The sequence below is a fragment of the Triticum aestivum genome, chromosome 3B (assembly GCF_018294505.1).
Source record: "Triticum aestivum cultivar Chinese Spring chromosome 3B, IWGSC CS RefSeq v2.1, whole genome shotgun sequence".
NCBI classification, from domain to species: domain Eukaryota; kingdom Viridiplantae; phylum Streptophyta; class Magnoliopsida; order Poales; family Poaceae; genus Triticum; species Triticum aestivum.
Window position 1 is genome coordinate 700,546,932 of NC_057801.1, and position 11,709 is coordinate 700,558,640.

General features: G+C 55.5%; 1 pseudogene; it reads right to left on the bottom strand.

Moving 5' to 3' along the window:
* Positions 1–721: 721 nt before the first annotated feature.
* Positions 722–11,208, bottom strand: LOC123067727 (peroxidase 2-like; annotated as a pseudogene).
* Between the last annotated feature and the right edge of the window lie 501 nt (positions 11,209–11,709).

Sequence of the window (11,709 nt, forward strand, 5' to 3'; positions counted from 1 at the left end):
AGGCAGGCATTCTGGATAATGCATCGACAATGTCATGCACACTAGGGCACTAGTCATGATAGAAGGATGAGCGCAAGCCGATACAGACACTGCCATGACTATGAGTTCCGTGACACGACGCTAGGACTAGTGTTGCCATGAGCAAGATGTTGTCATGAGCAGCTAACGACACAAGAGGAAGCGGCCATGCGCTACTACACATTGAAAACAAGGGTAGGGAGGCGGTGCACAGGCCCATGAACACACCTCATGGGAAAGAAAGAGGGGATGTGGGCCCACATGGCTCCCCTCTGTCCCTCCTTTGGCTGGTGTGTTGTCTCCCATGTTATTCATTGATGCATTTTTCTTTTATTTTTCAGAGTCCGGAAAATCCTGAAATCAGAGAGACAAAAACTTGCCTCATTTATGTCACCTTGTTAATAGGTTATTCCAAACATATATAAAAACATGAAAGTTTTGTTAAGGCAATGTCATAAACTTCAAAATACATAGATATATAGTCCCATGACATGCCATTTTGTAGCAGTAGTGAAGTGATATGAATATGTTTATCAAAAACAAGTCATTTGATATGAAAATATTGGTTTACAAAAATCACATTCTTAACATTTACATTTGTATCCAAAACAAAACAATAAGGGAACACTTTACAGTTGGAATGAATTAAAAGAATGATTTACAAAGACAATGAGTTCACAACTCATAACATCAATCTCATTCGTCAATAGGGTTTTTTGTGCACCCTCCTACAGTTGTTCCTAATCTCCCCGGCCTTTCCATCAATGGGCTTATGTTCCCCATTTTGACCATCAAGGCTGCGAAATTCTTGAAGAAGTTATCTAGTATGAAAAAATGGGTTCGCGACAATCACAGGTAGTGAAGAAAAAAGAACATTTACTTCTGTTTCCAAAGAAAATAATAAGGAACACTTTACAATTAGAATGAATTAAATGAATGATTTACACAAGGACAACTATTTCACAACTCATAACATCAATCTCATTCGTCAATAGGGTTTTCAGTTCACCCTCCGATAATTGTTCCAAATCTCCCCAGCCATTCCGGTTAACGGGCTTCTGTTCCCATTTTGACCATCGAGGCCGCATAATTCTTTAAGGAGTCCTTCAGGCTAATGGAGAACCTGTGAACGATCCACACGGTGGTCACGACGACGATGGGACGAATCGGACAACATTACCTGGTCAAAGGGAGAGGGGTGCAGCCACACAAGAGGCTGCCGTAGTACTTGTTGTCGAATACATTAGGGATGACTGTGTCAAGATTCACTAGTGTCTCCTCGTCCTCCCCGACGCTGCAGTTCTGCTGCATCAACTGGCATTGTACTCGCCCAAAGGTGTTTTCTCCATGGAGAGCGACATGGTCAGTGTCGTCGAGGCCCAAGTTCTTGAACTTCTCCTGGAGCATCTCCGGGGAGTCGAAGGGGCTCGGGAGATTGTTGGCGCTCTCAATGTTGGTGGTTGTGCCATCTCGACGCCCCAGCGGCAGGCTCCGGCATGGCCCTCCAGCGAGCTCAACGGAGATCAGGGCAACCACAGCTTGGATGTTGCTGCAAGACATAATGCCAGGGGCATTATCTAGCGTGAGGTTGGTTATATCGTCCACCTCAAACCCACACGTCGATCTGTCATTGACATGGACCTGTTTTTCAATATCGATCAATATGAGGTCTTTGTCCATCCAAAACGAGCCATTAAAGCCCTTGACAAAGTATTCATGGACATGGAGATAGATGTGATTGGTTGGGATGCGCGCACCGGTGAGGCAGTGTTCTGGATAATGCATCGACAATGTCACGCACACTAGGGCACCAGTCATCATAGAAGGATGAGCTCAACCTGGCACAGACATCACCAAAATCCTAAACTTACGGAAACCATCTAGGGAAAGCAACTCACAAAAATAACTCCACATTAATCTCTCCGCTCCCCCGCCCCTGATTTGTAGGGTGGGGCCCTCTCCCCTGGTTTCTCAATCACGCCTTGCCAACTCATCCCGTAACTTCCATACCATGAAAAGTTGCAAGTAAGTGTAGTAAAGTTCATGAGGAGCAAAAGGAAGCAGCTGTTGGGGATATAACTACTGGTATGACCCACTCATGAGGGGCCGGGTAATGCTATGGGTGACTTAAGATGAAGAATCCCAAGAAGATATGAAGATGGCGGTTCATAAAGCAAGCTTATTGAAGGCCCAAGACCCAGAGGCAACTTGAGGCCCAAAGGGATGAGCCGCCATATGTTTAAATTGTTCTGTAAGGCAAGTGTTGTCAGAAACCGAGCCGGCCACGTTGTGTGAGCCGACAGGGACTTTGTAAGCCGCCAGGTCTCAACCTGTGTATATAAAGGTGAGACCCGTCGGCGGGTTAACTCACGAAACAATTGATCGAGCACTAGGTCAAGTGTATTTCCTCCCTGGTAATCGAAACACAAGCAATACAATCGAAGGTAGGAGTAGGCTTTTACCTCATTGAGAGGGGCCGAACCTGGGTAAAAACTCTCTGTGTCTTTTGTCCCGCTTAACCCCTTTAAGCTAACCTAGCTGCGATGGCTCCACACCTAAGTCCTTTCGCTAGGGCATTTGTCGTGTTAAATCCATGACAGTTGGCGCCCACCATGGGGCCAGAGCACGGTGGTTTCGAGTTCTTGAAGGGCAGCTTCTTAAGGATCAAGGGATACACCGTGCGCCAGATGACCAAGAGTCGCCGCAGTAAAATCTACATCGACGATGCAGGATGGGGAGCCGAGGCCGATTCAATCGAATATGGGTACTGGGTCCCCTTCAGCGGAATTCAGTCTTCATCAGCAAGATCGGCGAGTCGGAAGCTGAGTTGGACACCTGCACCGACATCATTGAGACGACTCAGCGCGCACGACCCGCCAAGGTTCAAGCTGCCCCAAAGCATGCCTTTGTTGGCTTTACTCAAGTAGTGGATCTTGAGGGAGGATCTATGTCCGGAGGAGAGATGGCCATCTACTCAGGCGATGAGTCCTCAACTGGCGAGACCAATTCCATGTATCAATTGCAAGCTGACAGGCTTGGGGGCTGTTCCGATGGCGACAGTATTCCGGACCCCTATGAGCCGCCGAACCGGGTTACGATCTTCATGGACGGCACAGAGCCGGTGCAGAATTCTTCAATTGTGGAAGCAATGATCTCCGGTTCAGCGACTGCTACGGCAGCCGGGGTGGAGGCCCTGTGAGCCCGCCGGCTCAAGTTTTATCTGAACTTTTGGAGGCACTAGCAACTTTGCTGATGGTGGAGGTAACCCTGGTGAACCAAGCGCAACATAACATAGACGTTGCAAAGTTATGTGATGAGATAGCTCAAGCTAAGGCGGATCTTAATGCTGAGAATACCAGGATAGCAACAGGGCGAGCCGCCTTGGAGATGGAATTGCAACAGATTCAAGCAAAAAAATTGCTTGAGCTTGGACCAGAATGCATCACATGTTGTCTTTAACAGGAGATACAAGAGTCGTCTGCCTCATGAGTTTGATGCAAGAAATCTCTTCAACACGCCCGGGGCTGTTGGGGAACGTAGCATGCAATTTCAAAAAGATCCCTACGATCACACAAGATCTATCTAGGAGATGCATAGCAACGAGAGGGGGAGAGTGTGTCCACGTACCCTCATAGACCGAAAGCATAAGCGTTAGTTAACGCGGTTGATGTAGTCGAACGTCTTCACGATCCAACTGATCCAAGTACCGAATGTATGACACCTTCGTGTTCAGCACATGTTCAGCTCGATGACGTCCCTCGAACTCTTGATCCAGTAGAGGATTGAGAGAGATTTCCTTCAGCACGACAGCGTGGTGACGGTGTTGATGATGTGATCCGTGCAGGGCTTCGCCTAAGCACTACGACACTATGACCGGAGGAGTAAACTGTGGCAAGGACAACACACACGACTAAGAGAAATCTTGATGTGTCTTTGGGGTGCCCCCACCCCAGTATATAAATGAGGAGAGGGGGCGGCTGGCCGACCCTGTAGGGCGCGCCAAGATAGAGGAGTCCTACTAGGACTCCAAGTCCTAGTAGGATTCCCTTTGGTGGAAGGGGGAAGAAGGAAGGGAGAGGGAGAGGGGGCCACACCCCCTCCCCTAGTCCTATTCGGACTCCCCATGGGGGGTGCACGCCACCCCCTTGTGGGCTGTCCTCTCTCTCCCCTATGGCTGATGATGGCCCATTGCTTCCCTGGGGGGTTCCGGTAACCCCTCCGACACTCTATTTTTACCCGATACCTCTCGGAACTCTTCCGGTGTCCTAATAACATCGTCCAATGTATCATTCTTTCTGTATCGACCATTTCGAGACTCCTCGTCAGGTCCTTGATCTCATCTGGGACTTTGAACAAACTTCGGTCATCAAAAACACATAACTCATAATACAAATCGTCATCGAACGTTAAGCATGCGGACCCTACGGGTTCGAGAACTATGTAGACATGATCGAGACACATCTCCGATCAATAACCAATAGCGGAACCTGGATGCTCATATTGGCTCCTACATATTCTACGAAGATCTTTATCGGTCAAACCGCACAACAACATACATTGTTCCCTTTGTCATCGGTATGTTACTTGCGCGAGATTCGATCATCGGTATCATCATACCTAGTTCAATATCATTACCGACAAGTCTCTTTACTCATTCCGTAATGCTTAATACCGTAACTAACTCATTACTCACATTTCTTGCAAGGCTTATAGTGATGAGCATTACCGTAGAGGGACCAGAGATACCTCCCCGATACATGGAGTGACAAATCCTAATCTTGATCTATGCCAACCCAACAAACACCTTCGGAGACACCTGTAGAGCATCTTTATAATCACCCAGTTATGTTGTGACATTTGATAGCACATAAGGTGTTCCTCCGGTATTCGGGAGTTGCATAATCTCATAGTCAGAGGAACATGTATAAGTCATGAAGAAAGCAGTAGCAATAAAACTGTAACAATCACAATGCTAAGCTAACGGATGGGTCTTGTCGGGGGGATGAACCCCAAGCAGGCAACGGAACCCGGATCCTTTTCAAAAACAGCAAGGCCCGCATCACCCCACGAACCGGCATGCGCCTGGCCGGGTCGCTCGACCCGGCAAGGCCTGCAACCTGGCCAAACTCTCCGATCCGGCAAGGTACATCGACCCGGCCGCAGCAACTGGCGCAAGACAACTCAACCCGGCGCAACCAATGTCGGTGGTCTGGGAATGGGGGTCCCCAGACTTGCCTGCCTGTGGCCTGTAGCGTGGCTCGGATGGTGGCCCAGTGCGGCCCATCTTCATCAGCACAAGACTCAAGACCCTCGCGAGGGGCCAAGCCTCGCGGGGCGGACGACATGAAGCTTCCTTAGGGGCGGCCTCACCAGGCAGGCTCCTCCTTTGTATTGTTCATCATCAGCCCCTGAGGCAATCCACACACCACACACTGGAGTAGGGTATTACACCACAATGGTGGCATGAACCAGTATAAACTCCGTGTCCCTTGTGTTGTTCATCTTGCTAGCCTAGATTCCGAGTGAGGCGTTGGGACGTGGGTTGGTAGAGGAGAGATCTTCGCGCGCACCCCAGAGTTCGCACCTCAAGGGTCTGCTGGAACGCAAATCCGACATTTGACACTCCAGGTAGGGGTGTGCTGGATCCTTTTCCTCCGCCGTCTCGCGTCCTATCATCCGTCGCGTCCATGGCAGACGCTCGCCGAGCCCGTGCCGAGCGTCGGGCTGCTCTTGCTGCCCATGTCACCCAGACGGCTCTCGTCGGTGGGCCTCCCCGTCGTTCCCCGTCACCTGCCGCCCACGCTGCCATCGGCCCGGCGGGGAACGAGCAGCAGGCGTCGTTGTTGCATCCCTCTGTGCGGCGAGAAGACCGCACCGCCACCCCATCGTTGACTCCAGCAGGCTCGTCATCGCACGCCCGTCGCGCTCCTGCGGGCGCGCACGCAGCGTTGCTCCTGGCGCATGAGCTCCTGCACTATCGTCCCGTCGATGACCTCTACGAAGAGGGGCTCTCTCTCATCACCGAGCTCGTCAGCGCCGTAGGGGGCTCCCCTGCGCCATCCCTTTCGCTGCATCACCCTCCATCCTGCACGGGAAACGCAGCTCCGAAGGGGCCTCCGCCACCTCCTCCCCAAGAAGGCGTCCTAGCTCCAAGGCGCGCGCCCCCTGGGTGAGACCCACCGTGCCCAGCGCCCGCGCAGCAAAGAAGGAGCTGTCAAGAAGTCCCTTGCCCTCAAGAAGGCGCTCGTGTGCTCCCTGCACCGGTGCGTCATGATCACGTTCCTGCTCTAGCATGCCAAGACCCCACGCTGCTCCTGGCGGCAGCACGCGGAGACCCCCAGGATCAAGCCCCTCGTCAGCAAAGGCCCTCGGTGGCCACCGCAGGCTGCCGCTCCTTCACCGCCGAACTATGCAGCATGGCCTGGCCGGGCAAGTTCAAGTCAGATCTTCCTCCACGCTATGATGGCACCACTGACCCTGCGGAGTTCCTCCAGCTCTACGAGTTGGGCATCGAAGCGGCCAACAGAGACGAAAAAGTCATGGCAAACTGGTTTCCCATGGCGCTCAAGGATGGTGCCCGCACCTGGCTCCTGAACCTGCCTCCCAGCACGATCTACTCTTGGGACGAGATGTGCACCCCCTTCATCGTCAATTTCCAGGGCACGCGCGACCACCCCCCCTCCCGCCATGAGCGACCTGTGCCGCACCAAGCAACAACTAGGAGAGACCCTGCAGAAGTACATTCAGCGCTTTAACAACGCTCGCCTCAAGATCCCCAGGGTGACTGAGGAAGCCATCATCTCAGCCTTCTCTGATGGCGTCCACGACATCAAGATGAAGGAGGAACTGGCGATCCACGAAGACCTGTGCACATCTCTGGAGCTGTTCAACTTGGCGACCAAGTGCGCCGGGGCTGAGGAGGGACGCCTCTCCCTCCTCAAGCTCCCAGCCGATGATCCTGAAGAGAAGAAGCCCAAGGCCAAGGATGAGAAGCGCAATGGAGCAGTTGTGCTCACAGCTGAGCCAGACGCCAAGCGTGGCAGAGATCAGCCGGAGTCGTCCAAGGGCAGCCGGTACTGCGTGTACCACGACCTCCACACTCACAACACCAATGAATGCCAAGAGCTCAGGGCCGTGCGAGATGGAAGTGTCGGCCAACGCACCGAGTGCAGCGATCGGGGCTACGGCCGAGGAGGAAGAGGTGGAGGACGATGGGAAGATCATGGCCCTCGCCAAGGGTGGCGTGACCGACCTCGCGAGGACTGCTGGCAGGACCAGCCTCGCGAGGGGGCTTGGAGGGACCAGCCTCGTGAGGATCACCCACAAGGCAACGCAGGCCTCCCTCCTCTACCACCGCCACCAAGGAGGAATGAAGACCAGCATCAGGATGAGGGGGCTGGGGGGCTTCCTGGAGCCGCGTGCTATCGCTTGCATCCTGGGCAGAGCTCAAGCCCCAGCCTCTCAGCGCATCTTCAAGCAGTTTGCTCGCGAGGTGAATGCAGTCCTCCCGAAGCTCGAGGCCTCGCGCCCTCTCAGGTGGTCCATGTGCGCCATCATGTTCAGCTCAGCGGATCAGCTCAAGTGCGCAGCAACAGCCGGGGTCCTCCCGATGCTCTGTTCCCCAGTCATCAGCAATGTGTAGGTCACCAGGACCCTCATCGATGGTGGCGCGGGGCTCAACATTCTGTCTGTCAAGACATTCAACAATCTCCAAGTGCCATATGATCAGCTTCAGCCAACCAAGCCTTTCTCAGGAGTCACTGATGGTTCTACCACCCCGATAGGGCAGGTCCACCTCCCTGTCACCTTCGGACAGCGCAAAAACTATCGTACTGAGCTCATCGACTTTGACGTCGCCCACATTCGCCTGCCGTGCAATGCCATCCTTGGGTATCCAGCCCTGGCCAAGTTCATGGCAGTGACTCACCATGGTAAAAAGTCGTCAAGATGCCAGGAAGCGGCGGAGTCATCACGGTCCCTTGTGAAGAGAAGGATGCAGTGTGCTCTCTTGAGCGCGCCTTCCAAGCCGCGTCAATCGAAGACCCAGATCGCAAGAGAGGGAGCCTTCCCGAGGCAGTCCACAAGGAGAAGAAGACATCACCTGGCCCGAGACCTCAGGAGCCAGGCACGTCTAGTGGCATGGCGCCAGGATCCGCGCCCGTTCAAGGGGCGCCTCCCTCCGTCGCATAGGAAGGCGCACCCAACATCCTCCTCGAGCAAGGCTCGAGGGCTCTCTCCTGGAGGACCACTAACTTTGCCAAGGTCACAAGGGAGGCGCTCGGGCACCAGTTGGAAGCGTGCTTCGCAGCACGTTTCCATCAGGAAGGTACAAGGCAAGGAAGGTCCAACCCTCACAAGTTCATCACTAAAATCACTCAGGAGTTACAGGAGTCAAGAGTCATGCGCGGCAACCGCCGCCTGTCTGGCGCAGCTCCCCATCCAGGCAAGGATGGCGGGCTGCGCGTCTGCATCAACGTGCCAGGGCTCAACCGAGCCGTGTCTCAGGAGCGCCTCTGGCCTTCACGCGTGGGATGTTGTGAGGGGTCCGCCTCACAGCTACGTTCGCATGCCTTTCGGCCTGCCGAACGCGGCCGCTGCTCATCAGCGCCTGGTGTGGGGCATTCTAGAGGCTCAGGAGGTCAGGCACTGCGCGGTCTTGGCAGAGATGGAGATGGTCCTCAAGGAGCCGCCTGGGCCCCTGGAGCCTCCCGAGGCTCAGGGCCCTGGGAGCTCGTGATGGTCGGCCTCCTCACCGCGCATCGTCAGCTACTCCAACGCTCCTTTGTCTCCAACGGTATCAGGTGACATCTTTCAAGTTCCATTTCAACTAGGAGCGCCCCCAGGGTTGCACCATTCCCAGGTCGCGTGGGTCCGTCCCTGTGACATGTATCTCTTTTGCTCATGTCTTTAGTTTACCTTGCTAGGGGCGCCCCTCGGGCTGCATTATCCCCAAGCCGCTCGGGCTTGACCCAGCGGCATGTATCTTTCCCGCATTCATCTAGGTCGTGTGCCTTGCACATTCGACCCATTATGATTATCGTCTGTTGCCTACCACGGGCCCCTTTTCTCCTTCATGCTAATCGCTTGCACGTTAAAAGGGGGGCACCTGAGCATCGCACTCATGGGCTCTTACTGGCTCTCCATCCCTCACCTCCTGGCCTTGTCCACGTCATCGCGACCTGGCATACCAGCAATGACTGAGCTTGCTCGAGGGCCGGGACCTGAGGACGTAGAGCATTGGCATCTAACAGATCTTGTAGGAACATACCACCAACAAAGGCCCAGATCCAGGTGCAACCCGCCTTGAGCTCACGGGTGCCCAGATACACCTCATCTAGCCCTACCGTGCCGAGCACGTGTCAGGGCGGGGCTATACACGCCCCGGGGGCTCCTCCCAGAGGGGAGCCCCCTCCCACGCACCAGTGGAAGCACCATGCTCCATGTTGGCTGACGACACTGCCGAGGAGCGGCTATGCCCGTACACATACGGAAGCGCTATGCTCCGCACTGGTGATAAACTACTGAGGGCAGCCCACGACTGCATCAACCTCAGGGAGCCCAGAGCTTAGTGTCCGGCCCTATCATAACGCCTCCCCTAGGGAGCGCCGCGCGAGGGGGCTAGACACAGGGGCTACGCCTGGGCCACGCCTGAGCGCACCCCACCCAGCCAGGTCCCTCGAACCTGGCCGTCGCGCGCCTCTCCCCGAGCGGAGCCAAGGTATGAAGACCGTTTGAGCGTCAAGGGGACTCTTGAGCATCGCGACTCAGGAGCCTAACTGGTCACGTAGCCCCTCACCCCTTAGTTCCAAAAGGCTAACGGCGGCTGAGGTATGCGCGGGGCCGGGCCCTGCCGACGTAGAACGACAAATCCACTCCTACACCTCCCTTCCCTATTTGCTACTCGCACGTCATGGGGGACTCCTGAGAGCATCGCGACTCAGGAGCCTAACTGGTCACGTAGCCCCTCACTCCTTGGTTCCGTCCTGGTTTCCGGTCGGGGCTAACGGCGGCTGAGGTATGCGCAGGGCCGGGCCCTGCCGACGTAGAACACAAATAAATAGGGGGGAATACTGCAAATTCTTGGAAATTCGGAAGCAAATATTACAGACCATAGGTTGTTTTCACAACGCCAAACACAAGTTTAAACGCCTCCACGAGGCACGGTGCACGTTGCAGGAATTAAAACAGGATAGAAGCCGCGAAGAGGTCACTTTTTGGCGGCGCCGTCACCTGTGGTGGGGTCACGCTGGGCAGCTCCACCTCCCGACACCGCGGAGCTGGCAGCACCTTGCTTGGGGCTGGTGCTGAAGGCACGGTACTTCGCTAGCAAGGCCTCCGCTTGGCCCTTCACAGCCTCGGCAGCAGCGGCGGCAAGCTCGCCGCTCACAGGTTCCAGCAGGCTGTCGAGGTCGGTGTTGGGGTCGTGAAGGTAGACGTGGCTGATGAAGCGTGTCAGCGCTGCGGAAGAAAGGACACGCGCTTTGGCCTCGGTCATGGGGCCGATACCATCCGCGACATCTTCAAGCGCCTGGACCAGGAAGGGAAGTAGCTTGGCGGGACCATCCTCCACGCCAGCCAGTGGCTTCTCTAAGCCGCCGTCGTAGAGCGTCTTCAGCATGGTGCGAGCTTTCTTCTCCAGCTTCGCAAAGGCCAGCCGATCCTTAGCCAAGACCTTCGCCTTGGCATCTAGGTCAACTCTCTCCACCTTCAGCGCCTACTTCAGCATCTCCAGCCGGCCGCGATCGGCCAAAAGCTCAGCGTCGCGATCCCTGACGGCAGCCTCCCAAGCCGTCATCCGCCCATCCTTCTCCTGACAGCCCAGACCTCCTTGGCAAGCTCATCGCGCGGACCTTGCAGCTCATCCTCCAGCGCCTTGCAGCGGCTTCGGACATCCGTGGCGTCACTCAAAGCTGCATCGCGAGCGGCCTTGGCCTGGGAGGTGGCTTGCTCCTCCTCCTTGAGGGCCGACACAGTTTGGCTCAGCGCCACTCGGACGGAGGCATCAGAGCGGACCAAGCCAGAGACCAACTCCAGGCGCCCGGCCACCATGCGGGGGTCGGCGCCTTGGAGATCTTCTCGCAGCCGGCCCAGCTCGGCAGCAGCACGATCCAAGACGGTGGAAGGGGGCGGAGAGACGGCAGCCGATGGAGTAGGAGGAGAAGAGGACAGCGTAATCACAACATCAGGCATTGGGGCCTTCTGAGCCTCGACGACCTAGACGACATCGTCAAGCGCGGACACCTCTAGAGTCGCCAGGACCACGGGGGCTGGATCCACTCCAGTGCGCCCCTCCTGGCCTCGCGAGGATGACCAGAAGGGGAGGCACGAGCCTCGCTGCCTCTTTTTCCCATAGACGAAGGCGCAACCCCAGCAGGTGAGCTTGCCCCGGGCAAGGTCGCCGATGCCCCTTTCAACCTTTTCGCCGTAGGCGGTGGCCTAGTCAAAGGTATACGGACGTCAAGCCTTGGCGACGGAAACAGGAAGCAAAGCAGAAGTCAAGCACTTACTGGTCGGCAGTCACGGGCTCAAGCGGCCTCCGGCCAAACTTGAAGCCTGAGAGCCTCCTGCGGGGATCAACCTCAGGAGCAGGAGGCGCATCAGAGGGGCTGGAGCCGGCTTCAGGCAGCCCCAGGGCCGGAGTAGACCCTCGGGAGATCAACCCCGTCCTGTCCTTCCTTGGGACCAAGGGCG